Genomic DNA, 17,211 nt, shown 5'->3' with positions numbered 1-17,211 from the left:
AAGGGTTGGGTTTGTTTCCCAATATGAGGTTTAGATTGTTTTTTATTTCAGTTTTTAATGTTTTATTGTATAACTTTTTTTCCATTGGCTATCTATGAATTATAATTAATTTGTCACAACAGATGGGATTAAGGCATTCTAGTTAGTTAAATATGTTTGCTCTCTGGTAAAAATATTTACACATGGCTAACAATTTTGGTAGTAGCAATCTTACAATTAAATATATTTCTATAAATGTAAATTATTTGAATAACAGTTGCAAAAGGGGAAGTATTTTAAAATACTTCAAAATGTGCAATGCTCAGATTATTTCCCTACAGGAGACACACCTTGTGCAAGAAGACATAATTAAAATCCTCTCAAGTAATTATACAGGTTTAGTAATTTCTCATTACTAATAAAAGAGGAGAGGAATTTGGAAGAATTCAATTTTGATGCCCAAAATCATTAATACATATCACAACAAATCAGGGATATTTTGTTTAGTAAAAATATTAATAAATGGGAAGATATATACATTACTAAATACTTATTGGATACCTGGACTAGAAGTGAAAGTGGCCAAACAACATTTAGAAGACATTATATATCACTCTAAAGGAACTATAATCATAACAGGAGACTTAAATTGTATAATGCATGATTGCGACAGTAATGCAAAAAACACATGTAAGGAAACAACAACAACAAAAATACTATATGATTTCACTGACACTTTTAATATTGTAGACATAAATGACTATGTTGATTCAAATACATTATTTTTTCACATTATTCTCATTGACATGGAACACAATCAAGAACAGATAGGGTGTACACATAAAGAGACCTAAGTTTAAAACTAGATAATGTCAAAGCAATCACATGTCCATTGTCAGACCATAATACAATTACTTTTGACTTAGACATGAATATGAAACAGAAAATAACTGTAACTAGAATACAGTCATACACAAAGTGAAAAAATAGATTCACAAAACATTAAAATCCTTTTTTAGCAAACATATTAAAACTAAATTATTAGATGATCATATAAAATTAATAGATAAATAAATCACAATGACAGAACTTAAATCCCAAATTAATAACTTAAAGGTAAATAAAGCCCCAGGTATAGACAATATTATTCCAGACATGTTTAAATTATTATCTAAAGAAGGACTAACATTATTGTTAAAAGTGTTCATTTTAGTAAAAAGATGGCAAAGATATTCCTCCTTCTTGGAGGTACACAGTAATATCTCCTATTTTGAAGCTAGATAAAAATGCAAGTGACTGTTCATCTTACAGACAGTATCTTTATTAAATATAGATTACAAGATGTTCATGGCAATACATGCAGCTAGAATTAAACAATTACTCCCATTGTTAGTGAATGAAGATTAAACTGACTTTATAAAGGACAGAACTTTTATTTATTTATTTATTTATTCCAGTTTGATTACCGGGGAGGTCCACTGGGTCAACATGGTCCATTTTCAGTGGAGGCCCGGGGAGAAAAGCTCCAAAAATGCATAAAACATATTGCATACAGGATTTCAATAAAATCAAGAATTTAGAAGCATTAAACATTTTTCAGAATACGATTTCAACGAATACAGGTCAGTATGAGAGTACAATTCATACTTAAGTTATGGTTACCTACATTTGCATAGTATAGCAGTATTTCTTAGAGATTCCTAAAAGATAGTTAAGGTTGAATGGAAGGAGAAATAGTGGTAGCGTTTTGAGTGAAAGTATTAGAGATAGAAATTTGTTCTCTATATTTACAATATTTACATGTTTTGTTGAGCAGGTATAGTTATGGGAGTAGAAGGATTGTGTAGTTATTTACCAGTTTTGGTGAGGAAATCTAGCTCTAGGGGTAGAAATAGTAGAAGTAGTTAAGTAGAGGGATAAAGCTGCAGGTGAATTGCAGGGAGAGATAGATATAGTTGAAGGAATAAGTCTATAGGAGGAAGATAGGGTAAATGTATCAGAAAGAGGAGACTCTTATACTAGAAGTGGTCCCAGATTAAGTAGACAGGGGCATTTCTGTTTAGTAGACAGGCGTTTGAAAAGTAGGGCCTTGAAATTTTCAGTGTTTGGGGTGGTTCTTAGTGGAGGGGGAGGGAGTTCAATTTGTTGCCAAGGGCATAGGAGGAGAGCATCTGGCCAGCAGGATGTTTAGGTTTGTGGATAGAAATTAAGTTCTGATGTTCAGATCTAAGTGCTCTGTTGGGAATATAAGGTGGATGGATATTGATTAGAGCAGGGCATTTAGCAGGATAAAATATGAGTGAGTGTGCTATGGAGAGTTGTAGATAAGCTAAGTGGTTTGGTAGTTCTAGCCAGTTCAGGGATTGTACGGGGAGGCAGTGATGAGTGGAGTTTTTGGCTTTGGAGGCAAATTTAGCGATTTTATTGTAACAACTTTCTAGTTTAGAGGTGGTACAGGAAGACAGGTTGGTTAGGAGAGGTGCACCATATAGTAAGGAAGGAAAGAGAAAAGTAGAGGCCAGAGTGTGCCTTGTTGTGTTAGAGAGAAAGTGGTTGTTCCTATACAATGTACCTAGCTTTTGGTGTTGTTTTTTTTTTTTATGTTTTGTTGTACATGTATATCAAACCTTAGTTGTTCATCAACAACCAATATGCAGAGAAGTTTAGCAGAATTGATGACTTCTATAGGTGTGTTTGTTTGGCTGAGGATTTTGAAGTCGCTTTTATTGAAGGAGTAGTTCTTAGAGGGTGAGAATAGAAGAATTGTGGATTTGCTAGCATTAAGGGAGAGGTGGTTTTGGTGCATCCAGTTTTCAGTTTTGGAGAAGGCAGTCTGGGTTTTAGACAGCAGTTCAGGGAGGTTTGAGAAAGAGCAGATTAGGGTAGAGTCATCTGCATATTGAACGATTTTGGTGTCGGGTGTAGCAGTATGGAAGTTATTGCTGAAGAAATGCTTAACAATAATACTAAAATAATTTTATTCTTAATTGATTATAGTAACCATACAAAGAATAATATGACTATTGTCAATCTAGACATAAATAGTGCCTTTGATTCAGTTCACTAGAATTATCTATGACTGGTCTGAAGGGGATATGTATCCTCACAAAAATTGATATCATTAGTTAAATCTCTTGATGAAAAATCTTTAGAATATATAAAAATTCGGTCATACTTTTCTAAGTCAGTTGAAATTATGAAGGGTACAAAACAGGGATGCCCTTTGACTCCATTATTCTTTGCTTTGGTCACTGAACTGTTTGCTAACAATATTAGGCTGAACAGAAATATTAAAGACACACAACTTGATAATAGTGTAAAAATGAAGGATCAGCTGTTCGCAGATTATATTAACCTTAAAAGACAATGGCACCTCACTAAAACCACTATTAAACTCATTTGAACACTTTCAGAGTCTCTTGCACCTTAAATTTAATGAAAGCAAGGCAAATATGTTACTTATCAATTCTAGTAAGAATGATTTAAACAGAATTGTTTTTAAATATATAGCTGCTGAGAACAAAATCAAATAACTTAGGGCTATATTAACAAATGACTTAGATAAAACAATTACATTAAGCTATACTAATAGGCGGTTAGCATAATGGTTAAGGCATTTACCTTGCAGAGGCAAGGTGCAGGGTTTGATTCTCACATGGGGTAACTGGCTAGGCTTAAAATGGCCCACAAGGGCAGCTAGTCTAATACAACTCTATTAACCTAAATCATATTAAACATCTCATGCAAAAATGGAATATATTATTTTTTCTTTGTAAGATAGACTTATGTAATTAAAATTATTTTTCCTAAATTACTATACTTTATACAAGCCTCTACTATTCCTCCTTCTAAATCTTACATTCAACAATATAATAAATTAATGCTAAAATGTTTATGGTACCCTAATAAACCCAGAATAGCTATGAATTATCATTTAAATGATTGGGAAGCAGGGAGAATTGGTCTTCCAGATACAGAGATATATGCATTGTCATCTACTATAAAACCAATATCATTATGGGTAAACAATGCTTATTCAGCCAGGTGGAAGCAATTACGAAAAAGAACATGGTCAACATTTGGTTTTGAATTGTCACTGCAATATACAGAAATAGTACCAAACAATTTTACTTGGATAATGAGAAAGCATATAGCAGAAAATAAACACAAATATATATATTCCAAATTTATAACATGCATATTAAATGCATAAAAAAACCTTCTGAGTAAAAATCCTAACATAAAAGCTTGGACATTTTTGTTATATCCTATAGAACAATATTAACACATTTGATATAGACACAATTAAGATTTTTAGGAGGAATTAACTAATCTATTGGCATCAACTGTTAGAATCTGGGGAAGTTCTAACAACTGAACAAATAAGACGTAAATTTAACTTAGAAAGTAATTTGTGGCTGGCAATACAGAACATAAGACAGTATATTATAAATAGATTAGAAACAATACAGTTGACAATTAGAGAAAAGGCTCCTAAATTTATAGAGCATGTGATTATCTTCAAAACTCAATTGGTTCAAGGAACAGGCCACATCAAATATTTATAAAATAAGTAAAAAAACTACACCTAAAGAACATCTTTGGGATTACTATAAAATAATTAATAATCAAATCCCTAATGACAGTGATAAAAAATTAATAACTGTATCCTCAAAGCAAACTACTTTATCATTAGAATGGAAACTATTCACATGGAAATTTATTTACAGATCCTATATAAACCCCATAAAATAAAGTTAATGTTTAAGCAAGATCTCGGATGTTGGAGATACAAAATAAAACAGAAAGCAGATTGGAAACATATATTTTATGATTGTCAGCTGCTTAAAACATTTTGGGATAAAGTAAATAATTTCCTACAAACAGTTTTTAATGATAAATTTAAGTTGTCCATATACCATATATGCTCCTATACCACAATGTGTTCCTAAAACTAAGTTCCTCACTGTTATGGACTTTATTAGCCAAAGCATGCAAAACCGTTACAACAAGTTGGAAAAGCAAAACTTTTCCTACATTTAAAGAATACAGAAACATATTAAATATATCACAAATGTTATTAACCATCACCAGAAGAAGAACAGAAAGGATAACATCTTATTATAACTCATGGCAAAAAGTGGTTGAAATACTAGAGAAAAATGACTATAATATTTTATGAAATGAATCTTGATAGTAAAGATGTAAATCATACTTGTTAATCCAGACAGCCATGTAAATAGTTTGTTTTGTTGTAATAGAATGTTTGTTGAAGTGAATTTGTTGTTAATCTGTATATATTGTATGTTTATAGTATGAGGTTATGGAAATATATCTATTTGAAAAATCAAAAATATTTGAGAAAAAAAAGACTGACCAACTATTTGTATCATTTATGACCCCTACATTGGTACTGCCAGTCTCCAAATAAATTACTGCAGCCTGGATTTCAAAAATTACTATCTTCTGCTACTCATACCATGGTAAGACTTTACTCTCCTTCCCTAAAGAACATCCCAGAAGGACAGTCACTTCCTCAGACTCCAGGTCTATCTTAGAGACAGGAACTTGGCCCTCTGTACACACCATTACCCAATACTAAAAAAAAAATTGATGCTTTCACCAGGTATAGGGAAGCCTTTCCTAGGTCATTCCTGTCCAGACTGTTGGACAATTCTTTTTAATACCCATCCATCCTTCCTTCATTTTTCAGTTCTGGGAGTCACCCATATGTCAGACATACTGCAACAGTGATTTAATTCAGGACATAGTACAGTTGTGTAATAACTTACTATACCAGTATATGTCTCATTGATCACTTTTTCAGTGTTTCATCCCACCCTCCATCCCCTCTTCGCTTAATAACTTTCATATTCAGTTGTTTCTCCTCTTCTGCAATAGCCTTGGCTCTCTTACATAGCTGTGGGGGAAGTTTTGTTACCATTTTGAGCTACATCCCTTCTAGCTGACCAGTCTCCATTCTCAGTAGTCTTCAAACAGCTGGCTTGGAGATGGGTTAAGGATCCATGCTTGCACATCTGTCTTCTTACCCTAATACATGCAAGCTGATTTAATGCATCATACATATGACCTAGGAAAGGTAAAGCTTTCATATCTGGAATGAACATCAACAGTGCAACAGTGATCAGTAGAACATCTACCATTATAGTAAGCTCTTAAACAGCTATACTTTTACCAATATTTTTAGCTTTACCCAGAATTCTTCTGCTAAGAGGTAGAGAGGTCAATGTAGGTGCTGTGAATATATTGCTGAATGTCTAAAATTTTTCCAGACAGTTTCAGTCTCTCCATGTGGTTTTGAAGGAAAACACTGATGATTAAACTGACTTAAGAGTCTGGTCTTTTAGCAAAACTATAAGGAAGTTAATAGAAGAATTGCATTTCAGACTTACATGCTTCACAAATTTTTTATTATGCAAACCTTGAAATTTGAACATCTATGTAAGTCTGAGCAATACTTAAATCTGTCTGATTTTGACATCACAGTTATTATCCCTCAGAAAATGCATGCTAATAGAACACTTTTTAGCAACTTTCAAAACGTTATAAGAGGAATATTGAACAACTTTCCCCTGAATTTGTCCCTTTCTGATTGAGTTCTTTTGTTCTGCTTGTCAGTCTTACACTTGTCCTTATGATCAGTGTTTTAGTACTGGTCGTCCATTCATTAGTGCCTGGAATCATAGCAACTGACATGACTTTATGGAAATTAACACATTTTTCTGGTAGATAAGCTGAATGCATGACAGTTATTTTTGCCCACTTGTCACTGTTACTCTTCAGTTTTTCTACCTGTGGTACAATATTAACTAGCATAGACTGTAAAACAATATCCCGAGTTCATCACCACAATAGCAGTAAAATTAAAAGGCAATGGCCAGAAGTAAAATACTTTAATATCCAAGATAAAACCAACAAGGAAGAAAAATAATGGCAAGGCCTCCAAATAACGATAAGCGCTTTTGGCAAATACTGCCTTCTTCAGATCGTAAAGCTTAGAGGCTTCTATCACTCTAAAAACATTATTACAGCCAATAGCATAGTCTTAATGGTGTTACGCCGATTCAACAACCAGTCATAGAAAGACCAGTAGACAGAGCCAAATTGACCAAGCCTCTTTCCTTGACCAAAAGTAATGCACAACATCTCGGAGTTGGCCAATCAGTAGGTAAGGATAACTCAACCAGGTCTTCGCAGTTCGACCAATAGTAGTTCTCTACAATCTAAAACTTTACCTACTGATTGGCTTATCATTGGTTTACATTCTTTTTCTTGACCTGAAGCATCTTTAGCAGGTGTGGGTTTATACTTTTTGCTTTGCTAACTAGCATAGACTGGTCACTTGTATTGTTGGTGGTAGTTTGCAACACGGGTTGTATAGATCTTAGTTGTTTTACTGTGTTAAAGTTTGCTTGCTGCATAGTTTTGTACCCACTCTGAAGTAGCTAATGAATTAATATGACTGGGGTATAGCTCTCCAGTCTTTCTGCCTCTGTTAAAAGTACTGCATTGAAACTAAATTGTCTCTTTGTGGTTGCTAAACAATTACAGCTGCACTAGATACAGTAGTAACTACATGAGGAAGGTGGGAGCTTCAGTTTCTTTAGTATGGCATGACTACTTCTAAAAAACTACATTTTAGTTAAGAACAGCTGAAGCACCCACAATCCCATTTTGTTATTATTGTATGCAGTGCAGCTGGAATTGTTTGACAGACACACCAGACTTGCATTGTTTTACTTTTAATATCACTGCAGTAATTGTTATCCATTGAGACATATCCATTTGGGATCAGTCAGATACTCTCTCAGATGTATCTTACATAGAGAGATGTAATACTAAAGGAGATGGTTATGCTAAACTGTTAGACAATATATTTTAGACTGATTTTCATTTTTTAAATTACTAATATTTTAGGAGTACTAGTGCAATAAAGTAGAGAATTCTGGAGGAGCAATGCATAAAAGCATAGTGAATTTGGTTATTGTATTATGTAAGTTAAGAAAGCTGAGGAGACAAGTTTTTCTAAGTGCCACAAGCTATTAAGGGGTAGGTGGTAGATTTGTACTTTGAGCTTATATTCAAGATAGCTGTTGCTTATACTCGTGGTTGGTTGGCAGTTTATATGTCACATGTTTTGTAAGGTGGTGCAACTCAGAGTTGAGTTCTTTCCTCAGTGGGTCTCTCAAATAAATTTGGTGGGTAATATTCCACTATTTTCACATAAGACCTTATTCTATGTATTGCTAATTTTTTTATGGGTGTAGTCCAGCAAATGTAGTCAGCTTTGAATAAGTGTTCATTGCTAGGCTGTTAAAGTCTACTATCTCACACAGTTTAAATAGGTATAATGTGATGAGAATAGAGGAAAGAAAGTGGTGTTGGAACCTATACCTCAAGTGTGGTGTTTTTTCTAATATAACAAAAATACCTGATGTCTGATATGTAGTAATTTTACTTTACTTCCATTTCCAGTTAGAAATGAAGCCCACATATTTGTCAGGAGCAGCAAAGAGAAAGCTGTAGCAGCAGAGGGATGACAGTGCAAGGTTCCAGAAGGACATTTTTTCTGTGAGTCACCAGAGAAGTTAGATGCAGCAAAAAGTCTACATGCAGTAGAAAACATTGGCTCTACAGTATAAGCTACCCACTGTGATTCCAATATCCTTGCATTAGAAAGGGCATACTCTGTTGCAGCTGCACCACAGGCTGCCCACTGTGAACCTACTGGCATTGCCATGGATGAAATGATGTAAACATCTGAATACTTAACTTCAGATGTTCAGGCAGCATTACCAGACTTTGGTACAGAAGCAGTCCATACCTCTGTAGTGCCAACAGATGTGGCCTGTGACTTGCAAGGAGTGTCATGTGTGTCATTTGAGGAGTTAGGAATTTAGCCAAACTTGATAAAGGATCATTTAATGGTAGCTGCCATCCAGCATGGACCTGTGCAAGTGATGTTACCACAGTTCCCACTAAATGAACAGAAAAGAAGATTTACATCACAGAACTATTTCCGCAGTCTCCAAATGGATGAAAGCAAAAGGGCCTTGGTTGACTATGTTAATTCTCAAAAGGTTAACTGTTTTACTTTTCATCCAAATTATTTGGCCATTGTAGCCATCTTCCTCAGTCAAGTGGTTAGAGAGCATCAAGAGAGATAACAAAAGATTTTCAGTGCCATGATCAAGCACCAGAGTATGCAGCATGCATACTCAAGCAGAGGGAACTGGACAACAGATGAAAGAGTAGGCAGATGATCAATTACAGCAACAAGCAAAAGCTGAAAAAGAAACTACTTACTGATGTTATTTGTTAGAATGCATTATAGCTTTTGATCAGTACCTGGCAGAATGTAACATGTCATTCTGTAGGACGAGTGATGCCCTACTCACCCATGGCAATGGCAATTTATTAGGGCAAGTACAGCCTTTTTCACAGCTTGATTCTGTCATGGCTGAACATTTGTGTCATATTAGGAATAAAGTAGTAATGGATCATTATATTGAAAGGGGCATACACAATGAAATTGTCCAGCTGGTCTCAAATGCTACTTTGAGGACCACTGTAGGGAAGGTGAGGGATGCTAGATACTCCTTTGTGATTATTGGTTGTATAGCAGCCATCAGCAGTCAAGAGCAAATGACTGTAGTAGTCAAGTTATGTCAATGTTTTTTAAGGGCTGTGGTTACAGCTGAGGAACACTTTCTAGGATTTGTGTCTGTGAATGATAAGACCAAAGCAGAACTCACAGCCATACTTCAGACTCTACAGGATCATCAACTGGACATTATCAGCTGTGAAGGACAAGGAGATGACAATGCTATCAATATAAAAGGGAAATGAACTGGAGTGCAGCCCCAAATAAAACAGATGAACTCAATAGTAGTTTATGTGACATGTGCCTGCTACAATTTAAATCTTATTGTTAGTAATGGAGCACATTCATTACTAAGGTCAGTGACTTTCTTTGGCTGTCTGCAAAATATTTACCTACTCTGTTCAGGATCAACAAGCCAATGGCCGATCTTGAAATGACACATAAATGCCACTGTGAAACCACTGTCTGAGACTTGCAGGGAATGTAGGATAGACTCTGTCAAGGCAGTGCCGTTTCAGCTGAAAGGAGTTGTGGAAGCATTAAAGGAGATAGAAGGAGCTTTATCTACTAGTGATGCCGCAACATACCAATGGGCAACATGGCTGTGCAGAGCTTCTATCATATAATTTGATTGTATGTTTGTATGTTTAAGTTTGGTATGATATCACTCTGTGGCTAGGCTTATAAATGCCCATGGGCAGATAGCCTAGTACTTACCTATGAACCTAGGAACCTATGTGCAGACAGGGGTAAATTTTGCAAGTAAAGAGCTATAGAGTCCATCAGTTGATATTTATTTAAAGTGTCAAAGTACTGGTGTTACCCATTAACATACTGGGGAAATATAGAGAGACAGGATTTCAGCACATCGTGAATGAAGCCTCCAAGATAGCATCAGAACTGGATGTTAGCATCACATTTCAGGAAAGGAAGCAGAGGAAAGTAAAAGGTTTCTTTGATTATGAAGGAGAGTATTAGATGTTACAGGACCCATAGGTAAAACTGCAAATAGCGTTCTTCAGTGTGCTGCTGAATGCAACACCCTTGTTGTTGTCTGACTGGTTTGAGCAGCTTTCAGAGTTTGATAAGGCCTTTGAATTGTTATCATACATTAAAGCCTTGAGTGATGTTGCAGAAGACACCTTGATCCAACATAGCAAGGCTTCAAAAGAATAACTGACACACAGGACAAGTGGCCATTGAAACATTGGCAACTATGACTTTGGACACAAACTGAAAACTCTTTCTTGAATGCTTGATAGTGAATCAGCGACACTGACTGTGTTAAATTTCCTCATTTGCAACAAGTTACAAGACATCAGTATAAATATTTATGTTGCACTGCGCATTTATTTTATTACACCTGTTACAGGGTCTACTGCAAAATGCAACTTTTCTAAAAGCAAACTCAAAAAGACATACAGTAGACTCCCTCTTATCCAGCCTCCTCTTTAACGGCTATCAAATTTCTGCCATAGCCCTAGCAAAAGACAACAGAGAAGAACATAACTTCTCCTTCCTCTAGGCTAAATAATAATGCATACTAACACAAATCCTGTTATTCGAGCTGATTTATAACCTACAAATGCTACTTTTCATGCTTTTTCTGATTAACTAGCCATTCATTTATCCAGCCTAAGGACCGGTCCCAGCAAGAGCAGATAAGAGGGAGTCTACTGTACCTACAATCATGAATGAGGCAGGTGAGACTTTCAGGTGTAACTGTGATCTCAGCTGAGTATGGGATCAGGTTTATCATAAAACAGCCTCACTGAAGACTTTGCCCCCAAAAAATTCATAAGATACCAGTAAAGCTCTAGATGTGTGCATATGCTTTCTTTCCAGTAGAATGCTGTATGGCAGTAAATTTAATGTTGCACTTTAGCCTGGCTTAAATAATACTGAGTATTCACTCTGTTTTTACTTATTCCAACAGGGAGGACTGAGAAGGATACTGAGGATAAAAAGCAGAAGGTTTTGTCACAAGGCAAGGACCACTTTTAGCAAAGGAAGCATGAAAATTGCTCGCATGACACAATAAAAGTGGTAACAATCTGGTAAGCCAAGGACCCAACTGCAGACTGTGTGTGCTTTGTCTGCACCTGTTTGTCTTTAGGTGTGAGTCTGTCTGACTCATGTTCTGTAATCCCCATGGCTTCCTACTGTATGTCTTGTGTACCTATAATCTTTTCAATAGTTCTGTCCCATGGCTGTCTTGTGTGCCTCTGTAGTCTGACTGTTCTGCATTTCTGTAGCTGCTTTTGGATTGTGCTTCTGTAGTTGCTGCTTGTTTGCCTCACTGTACTTTGCGAGCATGTGTGTCTATACTTCTGCCTATAAGTGTTTCTGTCTGTAGCTGTATCTTGGACTTTTTTATACCTCTCTAGTTGCTGTCATGTGTCCCAGTTTATTGTCTGGTACAGTATTATGTCCATCTTACTATAACACTGTCTTGTGTATGACTGTTTCACTGTAATGGTTTGTCTGTCTTGGGAGACCTGTGTGTATTTCAGTCAGGCTGTAGTGAAGTGCCTGTAGTGTTGGCATTTGTCATAGTGAAGTTCTGCATAAGTAACTGAATTTTATGCTAATGAACCAATGCAACATGGAGGAGTGATCCATCAACCCTATACACAACCGTGTAGACTCTGTATCCATGTTGGAAGTGTACATAGAAGAGCCTACATAGAAGCAAGGAGATGTAGAAGTCATGAAATATAGGCAAAATGCCTATTAAAAGCTAAAAACATGCATTTAATGGCCAAGAATGTCCAAAATAATCAGGGTGGTATATCAGATCACTATAAATTTTATCATTTACATTTTAGCACAGTTTTGAGCAGTGCACCACTATGCACCAAATGTTTCAAAAGGAATAATAGAAATGTAATTTAAAAGACTGGTATGATATATTGCCAAGACAGGTACAGTAATACCCTGCATTGTGTCTTTAACTCTTTGCTTACCTGCTGTTGCCCAGCTTACATGGCTACCAGCCATGTAGTTTCCAGGCTGTCAGCATGGTTATTATGTAAATGATGTAAAAAAGCAGTGGATTTTCTGAATAACAAAAATCAGGGACCAGATAGGGCTGTTCACTCCATGCAAGCTCCTACACGCTGTTTAAGTTTACCATGGTAGTTGATAATATCGGGGGTGTGTGTCAGGTAACTTTGTTGTTATTTTATGGGGTATTTTGCAAGTGTGCATGCAGTGGGCTGCTTAGCACAAATGGCAATGATTATGCAATCCTTATTTGTGTGAGCTGACCACCTTTGTACAAGACATGATCTAGACATCGAAAAACCTGATGCATTCAATCAATATTGGTGAGAACTTCTGGGCATTGCGCAAAACAGGTAAGTGGTGGCTGAGCTCTACTAATTTCCTCTAGTTAGAAGCCTTTTCTTATGTATTCCTGTAGTGACAGCTCTTAGGTATTGTACTGGAGTGCAGACAGTCTTGGGTTCAAGTACAGGCTATGTCAACTTTTATCATACTGCGCTGACATTGTAGGTCATATAAATGAAGTGCAGTTATCAGTAATTAGCATATTCTGCATGTATCATGACAAGAGGGAAGAAATTATATCATTTTTTAACATGCTTTACTTTCATTATGCACCACTGCGCTCTGCTGTGCAACTGTGCACAGAGTGCAGTACTGCTTACTGCAGCAGGAGTTTTAAATCCTGTTAATTATATCCTAAGCAGGTGAGTTCCATTTAAATTAGCCAATACCACATGGTAGTCCTACTCAAGAAATGTACAAAGTATGCATACAGCCTACATTCTGATTTTCCCTTGATACTGCAACAACACTGGAGTAGAGACTTGAAAACTTTAACTGACATAATGCTAGGAGCTCCTGCAGCTATTCTACATATGTATGAAGCTGAATTCAGTGCTGCTGGTGCTGATGACAATAGACCTAGGCCAAGAAGAAGTAGAATGTTCAAACCCAGGGTAACCTTCCAGGTGCTACATGAGCTGGAGACTGTAGAGTGCTATAGCATGGACAGGGATATGTTACAAGAACTCTGTGAGATCTGCTGGCTTCAACTCAAAGCCAGAGCCAACTGAGGGAAACCCATCCTAGTGGAAACTAAGGTATGTGTAACACTTAGTATATTAGCTGCAGGTACTTTTCAAAGACTAGCTGGGGACATGATGGGGGTGTCACAGGCATCAGCATCCAGGATCCTCCACCAGTTCATGGACACCATGCTTATACATACCAGTGAGCACATATATTTTCCCCTTACTGCTGAGGAGAGGACCAGCAATATGCAACCCTTCCACCATGTATAGCACTACCCTGAAGTACTGGGTACCATAGATTGCACTCATGTACACAGCAGGGCACCACCAGGTGAGCAGGGTAGAATCTACATTAACCACAAGGGATGGCACTCACAGGTTCATAGGTTCATAGGTGTGTATTAGGCTGATGGCCCTGGAGCCTTTACAAACTTAGCACATAGGATTACCCTGGCATTGTGCCACCTGACCTTAGTTCCGAGTGCCTCTGTCGAGTAAAACCACTGGAGTGATCCCTGGGATGAAGTTTCTATTTTGCATCCACTTATCAAGATTTCTCTTGAAGAGGGCTAGTGAGGTGCTCTGCTTAACATGTATTGGAAGTCTATTCCATAGCATGGGCAGTCTTTGGGTTTTGAACCTGTCCCTCCAGCATGTTCTGTTGATTGTGGTAATAAGGATGAGGTCTCTGGAGTATGTGTTGAGGAGAGATTGGGATTTCTTTAGATGTAGCATTTCTAACAGAGCTGGGTCAGACATGGCTTTGTAAGTCAAGCAGAGATCGCCTCTAGGTAGGCAATATGAGACAGAGAATAGTTGAAGTTTTTTGAGTCTGTCCATATGGGACAAGTGTTTAAGGCCTAGAATCCTCTTTGTGAGGTACTTTTGCAGCCTCTCCAGTTGTTGCAGGTGTCTAGAGAGGTACATGCCAAATGGGGCATTGTACTCGATGACGGACCTAATGAGGGAAGAGTAGAGGGAGACAATGACCTCTTTCTTCCTGGATGCAAAACCCTAGGTAATGAGATGTGCCACATAGAAGGACTTTCTGACCACAGTGGCAATGTGGTGGTCAAAAGAGAGGTTGCTGTCAGCCTGTGTTCCCAGATCTCGTATAACCCCATCTGTGTTCAGTGAACTACCATCGATGTGGTAATTCATGGTAATCCTAATTCATGGGAACTGGGTTTTTCCCAAAGGGGATGATGACACATTTTATGGCATTGAGCTTAAGGTCATGGTTCTGACACCAGTTGTTGGTCTCAGTGAGTCCTTTCTGTAGGATGTCACCATCATTCGGGGAGTTAATAATAGCTCTCAACTTGCAAACATCTGTGAACTTTGTCAGCCAGAGTCCCATCGTGTAGGCCTGGACTTCAGAGAAGTAGATACCAAACTGGAGAGGAACCAGGACTGAACCCTGTGGGACTCCACTCATGACTGGTCATCAGTCTGACTTTGAGTCAGCTACTTTCACACTGTGAGTTCTACCTGTGAGCCAGTTTGCAACCCACCTAGTGATATCGGGGTTGATGCCTAGCTTAGTGAGTTTTTATATGATTCCTGAGTAGGGAATGGCATCAAAGGCCTTGGCCAGATCAATGTAGGCTGTATGAACCACCTTGCCTTCATCTACAGCTCAGGAGACTGACTCAAAGAAGATGATCAAGTTGAGCAGGCATGATCTACCCTTCACAAAACCAAACTGTGTGGGATCCAGAGTTCGGAGATTCCCTATATCCTTGTTTATTAGGTCCATGATGATGCATTCCATTGCATATCAGACTCATCAGGCTAATGGGGCGATAGTTCTCAGGGTCTGTAGTTGCTCCTCCTTTATGGAGAGGGTTGACTGTAGCTGTGTATCATTCAGTAGGGACAATGTCTGAGGTGAGGCTGTGACTGAACAGGGTACACAGGTTAGGTGCCAGTTCACTCTGTAGTTCATGTAGAACACAGCCAGGGATATTGTCAGGTCCCACATAAGCTGTATTCTTGGCCTCGGACAGTGCTGTATTAACCTGTGTAGCAGTAATACTGGGTGTCTGGCAATCTACTGGTATTGTGACTGGTCCCTTGGGGGGGGTAAAGTTGGCACTGAATCTGTTGGCCAGTATATTGGCAATATCTGTTGGCTCGGTGTAGGAGGTACCATTGTGCAGTCCCTCAGATAAAATCTGGGTATTGCTGTGGAGATTCTTTACATAACTATAGAAAGCCTTATGGTTGTCTTTACTATCTGCTGCAATTCTGTTTTTATAGCTAGCTTTAGAGGATTTGATGAGGGATCTCAACTTTTTGTTGAGGGTGAAAAGATAGTTTTTTTTTAGTCTTGGGACATCACCTTATTCTGCATCAGTTTCCTCCTTCTGTTGTAGAGTTTGTTTATGGCAGGGGACCACCAGATTGGTTCCCTTTTTTGGGGGGAGTGCATCTTGGTTCTATTGGGTATGGCAAGATCTATCCATTTGTGTATGTGTTCATATGATTTGCTAGTCATGCAACTGATCTCTATTTGTATGGGTGCTGTGAAGTTAGCCACCTCTGTTTTTAGTAGCCCAAAGTTAGCTTTGGAGAAGTTTTTCATGGTGGTTACCTTTGCGAGGGCGGGAGAGATGTGGATTTCCAAAGTGATTAGTTTGTGGTCAGATCTAACCAGAGAGGGGTTGACTACTGGTATAGAGCAACAGTTGCCCATGTTAGCAATGACCAGGTCAAGGATGTTGCTACCTCTAGTGGTGGGTAAGTATGAGCTGGTCAAGGGCATTGGAATTAATAAATTCCAGGAAATGTTGTGCAAGAGTGTTGGTACATGAGTAGTTTTCCCAGTTAATGGAGGGGTAGTTGAAGTCACTCAGTATGAGAGTGTTAGGTTGTACTCTAATATTCTCCAGGGTGCTTAGGAACATGGAGTGTTAATCTTGGGACATGGTGGGAGATCTATAGCAGGCTATGACCTGAATTACTGTCTTACCCAATGAGAGCTGCTCCTGAAGTATCTCAAGATGCGTTATGTTGGGCTACCAGTCTGGAGGTTTGTGCATCCTTTATGAATATGGAAACACCACCGCCTTTGGAGCTTTGTTCCAAGCTCTGGGGCCGAAAGGTGTGGAATGAGTTTTAGCCTGGTAGTTCAGGTGTGCTTTCTGCTGCATTGAACCAGGTCTCTGTTACAGCACAAATGTTGATGTTCTTCATTTTAAGGAGTACTTCGAGTGAGTGCATTTTGAGATTTAGACTTCTAGCATTGAGCAGCATGACCCTCAGATTGCATTTGTTTGTAGCTGTTATGGTGGTAATTTGGTCTTTGGAATACCGCCTAAAAAAAGGCACTATAGGGGTGGCAACAGGCTTGGCCAGTATCCAGAAAACCAGGGCTGACAGATGCAGGCCATCTTGGCAATGCATTAAGGTCTGTCAATCATGTCATCCCAGGCAGACAGATCCCTTTAGAATGACACCAGGAACTTAGCCAATTGTTGAAATCAATAATTTTCTGGTTGTACTGTTGTATCATTCTGGATGATGGTAGGATACTGCTTAGGACTAAGGTCATATCCGCCTGGG

This window comes from Protopterus annectens, chromosome 3.part1 (genome assembly GCF_019279795.1).
Source record: "Protopterus annectens isolate FY-2018-M chromosome 3.part1, PAN1.0, whole genome shotgun sequence".
In the NCBI taxonomy this organism is placed as follows: Eukaryota; Metazoa; Chordata; order Ceratodontiformes; family Protopteridae; genus Protopterus; species Protopterus annectens.
Note: the sequence above shows the minus strand (reverse complement) of the source record.